The sequence below is a fragment of the Lethenteron reissneri genome, chromosome 16 (assembly GCF_015708825.2).
Source record: "Lethenteron reissneri isolate LAM-NWPU_2019-01 chromosome 16, ASM1570882v1, whole genome shotgun sequence".
In the NCBI taxonomy this organism is placed as follows: domain Eukaryota; kingdom Metazoa; phylum Chordata; class Hyperoartia; order Petromyzontiformes; family Petromyzontidae; genus Lethenteron; species Lethenteron reissneri.
The window spans coordinates 12,598,929-12,606,492 of NC_083794.1; positions in this window are offsets into that span (position 1 = coordinate 12,598,929).

Genomic DNA, 7,564 nt, shown 5'->3' on the forward strand with positions numbered 1-7,564 from the left:
CCAGAGAAACAACCCAGAAGTGCCCGGGGTGTTTGGATAATGGCCCCACTCTTAAAATGCAACTCACTGCGCATGCTATTTTAACCCCTACCATTTGCTGTCATGGCTACTGTGTCCACGATGCTTGCAGATTGTTCTCAAATTATTCGCTGTGAAGTGAAAATGTATGTACGTGTAACAAAAAACAGCCCACGTTTTTGGGCATCAGCGTGTCAAATAAAAGTTAAAACAAACGATCATTTCCTGGCATAGCCTTTTGCCCATGACCCCCACCCCCCCCAACAAAAATAAGCAATTGCACATTTTCAGTGATGGAACATGCGCAGCTGGCTGAGTGGTCGTTTAAAAAAAAACTAAAAGGTGGAAGGGAAAGGGGAAAAAAATCAAAGTGCATCAATTTGTTTACCGTTTGATTTTTTTTTTGCTGCGTCTGTCGGTAACATGCTGCCCAGTGTGGGGCTTGCAGCACCTATCCCCCGCCTGTGTTAATCGGACGTGCCTAATTCCCCCCCCCCCCTCCTTTTCCCTGCGAGTCGATGCTAATTGACTGCATTTCCGCCGGGGTTCCATGCTAACGAACGCGACGGATGGTAAATCACCCCCTTTTATAAACCCCGCTGGGCATCATTATACTACTGTAAGCGCCAAGCACTTCGTTTGTAGATTGCAGATTTTTAGACGGTGGGTGGGATGGGGGACTGTGCTGGTTGAAGGGAGGAGGAGGGATGGGAGGGAATGGGGGTGGGTCGGGTAAGCGTTACCATGGAGTAGAAGAAGAGCCCTGATTGACTTTTTTTGTGTGAACGTGGTCAACTTCTCCTGGGAATTCGTCCAAAGCAAATGCAGCCAAAATAACTTTAAAAGTATCTGTCACCACTGGACCATGCAGAGAAGAATGAGGCGGTAAAAGTACATGGACAATGCATTTAACTTAATTCATTATGGGAAAGTAGTGTGACTTCTTGAGCACAGTGAATGAAAAATACAATTAAATATTTATTCAACCCCAACGACGTGTATGCATTCCCCTGGTTTATTTACTTTATATATTGGTTTAGGATATCGTGCTCCTCTTGATATACACACAAAAAATACATTTCTCAGGACCTAACATTATTAATATTCAGACGGAAGAATGTGTTTCTCATCGTTTTCTCATTTTAAATATTATCCTATCATAAGTTGTGAAAATAACATGTCGAGGGCAGAAGGATACGTGCAGCGTGACATTGTGATTTAATTTTCAACATTTCTACCGTGAGAGGGTTTCTGTTGAGCCTCCAAGGTGTACTTTCATTACAGTCTTAGCTTTGGCGAACAAGCAAAATAAAAACTGTGCTAAAGAAAAACCTCAAGAATGCAATTTGTGGCTTGTGGTAGTGATGTTTTTCTCTCTCATGAAAACAGTCTCGTGGATCGTGTCTCTATAAGCGTGTTCACAGACACACACGTAGTGAAATATTCACAGGGCAACTGGAACAATTTCCCTGGCTACAATAAGAAAAAAATTGCTCAGGGAGAACAATAGTCTCTCTTTGATCTGGATGCAGTCGCCAAAATTGTATTATCCCAACTGTACCCTTGTAATCCTAGCCTCAAACCCCCTACATAATATATCCATCCTACATACAAACCATTGTAATGTATGTTTAAGGTGTATTATTCCAGAATTAGAATCTCAGGCAGCATGTAAGCCTGAATTACAAAATATGAATCCAGACATTAAACTGACGAAGACCAGGCGGCAAACGAATCAGTACGTTATTATCTGCACTGGTGTGGCTTTCTGTTCACTCAATGCTCCTGGCTAGCGCAGTGCAACCCAAATATGATTACATCTCCCATTTATTTTGCCAGCAGCTCCGGATATCTGGTACATTAGCCTTTTAAAAATGTCATTTTGACCAATAACGGGTGGAGCCTCTGGTTATTTTATGTTGCCATGATAATCAAATATTTTTTTCCGGAGGGAAAAAGTTTTCTTCCTTTCATTCCATTGAGCAGAAGCTGTTGTCTCTATAGCCAGCTTAAATTGAATTTAAATGTGGGTATGTTTTTTTGTTTTAGTAAACAACTGCTTTCCCCCCCCCCCTTCACCCAATGACAGCTAATAAATATTTTATTTTTCCAAATAAAGCTTGCGACCAGAAGGGCATTAGGAAAAAAAATTCACACAGCATTTATTTCATGCCTTAACTTAAATCCAATTCGGAAGCATGAAGCGGAGCAGAATAATAAAAATGTAAATTTGATGATGATAACAACAATAATAACGATGTTTGTTCAGGTTGTACCACGTGTTGTTCGGCATGATGGCGCGACATTTAACCCCACGTGCTGGGAACTTATTCACAACTGAACATTCAGATCTGTACAGAAACCGCGATAACCTACGCGCTCGTAATAACACTAATCGTATTCTTGGGTCTTTCGGTAAAGTCACGTAGATAGGTTCAAAGAAAATAATAATAAATAAATTACGACGTTTCTATCACAACACAAGCGGTCGTCTTCAGGACAAGGGGGGTTAGCTTCCAAGGCAAACTGTTTATAAGGGTTTTAAATGGGCGTAGCCCAAATGTCAGCAGCCAATGATAATGTAAGTGGTGGGCAGCCAACCCGACCATAGTTGGTTTTACACCAATCAGAGGGCTGCCAGGTGAAAATTAGCATGTTAAAGAGAGATTAGCATGTTAAAGAGAGATTAGCATGTTAATGGGAGATCGCAGAGCCGCAACCAAGGGGTCGGCACGCGAAGTGACTGTGAAGAAAGCGCAAGCTTGAAATGGGCGTAAAGCACAACTAACATCGGGTGGTTGAAGGACAGGAACATCAGTCAATTATGACTTAAATTGGTTGATAACTAATTTAAACTTTCGTGACTGCAGGAATTCATATTCTTGATTCTATCGGTAAAGTCACGTAGATAGAAAACCAAAATCAAAATTAAAAGCAAAAAACCCACGACGTTTCGATCGCAACACAAGCGGTCTTCTTCAGGTGGAGATACCACTCGCCACTGATGTTGGCCACATTTCGGAATCAAACTCGGGTTCTTCGTGCAGCGTCCTAACCACAGCACCACCAAGGTGACAAACCTTACTAATTGGCCGTGTCAGGTGGTGGTGGGTTTAACGACACATTTATTTTTACGCAATTTAACCCAAAAATATGTGAATGTATTCATCCACAAATACTGCATTGTCACCAGAAGCTTGCTTATAAGGAACTTACTTCCTATTCTAAGTACTGTAGCATACAATTAAACACATAGCTCATTAATGCAATCTACATACTGTGGAATCAAACATGTGTAATGAGCCTTCATGGGAAAATAAGTATCGTTAATGCAGTTAAAGCTTCAGTCAAAATACATTTCAAATGAATGAGTGCTATTAAGTGTAAGTCAGAAGTTGTGTTCAGCAAATTAAAATACCAGTTTACTTCCGAAGCGATGAACCTGTTTACTCATCGGAATGCACAGTTTGATGGTAATTTTACCCAATAGTGTACAGTATACGGTTCGCGTAGACAACTGGGAATAATCCCACCCAAGTGTGACCTCACCTATCATGGCCTTATGCTTGAAAATGTTGAAGGAATTTGTTAGCAAAAAATAATAATCACAGACCATAAATCAACAGTCGCGAGAGGCAAGCCTTTTTTTCCAACGTGAAGGTTCACAACTCCCAATACACACGCAATTTAAAATAATTGTAACAAAAAATAGTAGCCAAGCAATTAACGTGTTGTACACCGAGTATAGTTTAAAGTTTTTTTTCCAATAGTTTTCTATCAAAAAAATGTCCTGCCAAAGTTGACCACCTACTTGTTGAGGTGGATGTTAAATATGCTGATGCTTTATTGAAGAGCGAGTTGTTGTTTTCTCTGTGACAGAACAAATCCCAAGCTTGATTTAACATGAATAAATTAATAGATATATGAATTTGGTTCTTTCCATGTTGACCTGCAGTGAAGAATAGGATAAATTGAAGAAATGGGCCCTTCCCTCTCTTCTAAACCCCAAGTCAAATGATCAGGCTACCCCCCTGATTTCCTCCAAGAAAAATTGACATGGCCGGAACCCATGCACAACTACATTAAAGCCTTGCCACTGTTCGTAACGCAAACCCAGCAAAAACCACCCACGTGTAGCCGACTGAAACAAAAGCCTCCAGGCGATCACCACTAAGATGGGCTCCACACTTTCGGCGTCTTCTTGGAAGCTGCCAGGTCCCTAAAAACAGCTCTGCAACGCTCATTAAATACCTGGGCCCCACTCTTAAGCTACGTTCCCATGACTACTGGTAAATGGGCTTGTCATCCCCAAAACAGTCCCGAGACATGCCAGAATGCTCCAGAATATTTCTCACTGATAGAGGAGCCACCTGGCCCTGTGGGTATGGTCCTCGAGCTTCATCCCACTCACACTACCCCGCCACAATCATCGTCGTCATCAGCTATGATAAAGCCACTGCTGGATGAAGGTGTTCTTTGCAGTTGTCATACTACATGATCCCGCGATGCCATAATCCATCTCCTGCACAACATACGATCTCATCTCAGAATCTCTGTGATGGACAAACTCTGAGGCATGTTTGCTCCTTTGGATTCCACTCTATTGACTTGACCACCAGCTATCATCCCTTATAGTGTCCTGCCTAAGTCAATTACATGTATTAAGTCGAGTTGAACGGTCAATATGATGTCTCTAGTGACTTACAGAATCACAGAGCCAAATAGAAATTGTTTGCGAAAAATATTGGGAACGGAATCGTGGAAAATGTAGAGGTGAAATAACCACATGAGCAATCACATGTAATAAATCAAATTCTGGAAAAGATTAATTTATATCATATTGCCATTATTCCCAGCCTCGTCGGCTTCGGAAGAGGTTTATAACTCAGTGAAAATTGATTCAGTCATCCAGGTTCCCACAAACCAATGTCTAAATAAAACATGAAACGTATTTTGAAGTAGTTGAACAGCTATGTTGATGTTGCATGAAGAAAATAACAACATAACATATCAGAAGTGGAGTCAGGCAAGGAGACTCACTTTGCCAAAGGTATTCAGTGACATTCGAAGGCTACTCAAAAATACTGCGTTTTATATATATACAGGGTGGCCCATACGCCTGGCATCATAGGTAAAAATAAGTCATTGATATGTTTTTGGTTTGTTCAGGCCCAAGATATCTCTGAGTAAGGAAGAACGAGTCCAGGTAATTCTACTCATAGGAAATCGGAGTCAGAGGGAGGTCGCTGTTGAATTTAGCAGACTGAGTCCAGACCGCAAGCCAATAACACAGAGCTGTGTTTTTTCTATGATTCCAGACTTATGGGACACCCTGTATATATTACAATGTTAACGCAAGCCTTGGCAAATTTAGGCTGCCACAAGCAAACGTCCATCTTACAAAATATCGAGGCGCTACAGTGCGAGATGTTATCTCTCTCGCCTGGTATACAAGAGGTCGTGGGTTTGATCCCGAACGCCTATACATTTGAAGTTTGCATATTCTCCCTGTTTTTCTCCGGGTCCTCCGGTTTTTACCTCCACATTTATAAACATTTGTTTCGAGTATTTGTCTGCTATAAATTGTCACACGATAAGCCACTTTGTTGAGCTATCATTTGTGGCCAGGTCGCTTCTGAAAAGAGCTATATAGCTCAGTGGGCCTTACCTGATTAAAAAAAGATATAAAACTGTTAGCAGTGGTGCGCAAGCACAAAAAAATCTACATCCCAAAAGAACATGTGTTAAAATGTTAAAACACCAAAACTGAAACCTTTTACAAGGTATCATGTCTGCATTAACCACAGATACTTTTGGTGAAAATGCGAACAAAAAACATGTTCTGACAGTATATGCATTGTCTTTGAAACTGATTGGTCCACACCAGAGACAGCCTCGTCTCAAACAGCATCCTCTGGTCTAACACTGTTTGAAACTAGGCTCTAAAGAAAGCTGTCTCTGGTGTGGACCAATCAGTTTCAAAGACAATGCACATACTGTCGGAGCATGTTTTTTGTTTGTATTTTCACCACAAGTATCTGTGGTTAATTCAGACATGATTGCTTGCAAAATGTTTCAGTTTGGTGTTTTAAAATCTTAACACCTTTTTTTGTTGCCAGAAAAAAAGGGGAAAACCTATTCTTATATTTTGACATTGACAAAGGAGGTCCCATGACATCCTAAGAAGAAAACATATTTAACAGGCGACGTTTCCATAAATGGCCATTCTTCTCTCTCTCTTTGGTATGAAGGAGATGGGGACATTACCTTAAATGTCACCTATTATATATTGTTTCGTCTTTTAGACAGTATTATTGATGAATGTGTTGAGCATTTGTAATGTCCCACTTGTAATTTTCTGCTACGTTTTTAATAATAATGGCAGTGGGAAAACACTACCCTTACGTTGACTTGGAGGATGGATGCCATTCATTCATCAGCTCACTCATCTGTGGTGTTCCTGCGAGATTACAATCGCTTCACAGAATGGCCCAGGTAAAGATGTGCAGTTCCCTTATGAACGAAACCAAGTGGGTCCAGGAATCCGAGTTAGGCTGACCCGGGTAAGGCTGCCGTGGGAATCATGACCGAGCGCAGTTGGCTCGCTCATTTCCCAGTGGCCACAGAAGCATTACATGAGTGGCCCTTGCTTCTGTATAAGCGCCCAAGGTAAGAAGATCATCTCGTTACCAATTTAAAGTCTACCCTTTAGTAAAACCTGTAGTTTTACAGGGCAAGCCAGTGTCCTGAGACACCTTGAATTAATTGAAGCAATGCAAAATAATTCCCCCTGTAACTTGGTTACCTGGATTGCAGGTTGTGGAAGAAGCTTTGCAGTGCTTAGCAAATAGCATGTTTAAGCAAAGGATATTATCACTTTCTGTAGGTGGTCATTTGATCACGGGGGAGCCAAGCTCCATGTTAATTTGCCGATTGTGTAATTTGTGCCCATGGAAACTCCAATAGTAGAGTGCGGCTCTCACTCAAAGACCACGATGTGTGTTCAATGTGGAAGGCACACGCGTGCTCCCAGGGGGCACGTTTCGACCGTGATAACGCTCCTCTTAAGATGCTGCCACGGTGCTGTGGTTGGCACACCGGGGCTTGCGATCCAGAGGTCAACCGATTCGATCTCTCGGTGTGGCAGTTGACACAATGGTGGGAATGCATTAAATCACCCCACCCTCTGGTTCACCCACCTTTATAGATTATGGGTACACCACCACAGTGAGTCGATTATGGTGGGGGAAGCTGCGGGTAATGCCATATTTTCATAGATGTCTGACCAGCATGTAGGAGTAGGCCAAACAAAACATCCTCAAGAGGGGCTCCATAAAGTTCCCTCTAGTGGAGGTGCTTCTGCCAGCAGTGGCGTGAGCAAGGAATTGCAGGGTTGCGCCTTTACCGGCACTGCCCCAGTCCTGCAACAGGGTTATGAGAGAGCCTTGATATCCAAAAAGCGTTAAGGAATACTTAATACCCCCGCAAATGAGAGTCCATCGTTAACATCCATTCTGACCGACAGTGGCTCCTTGGAGAAAGTCAG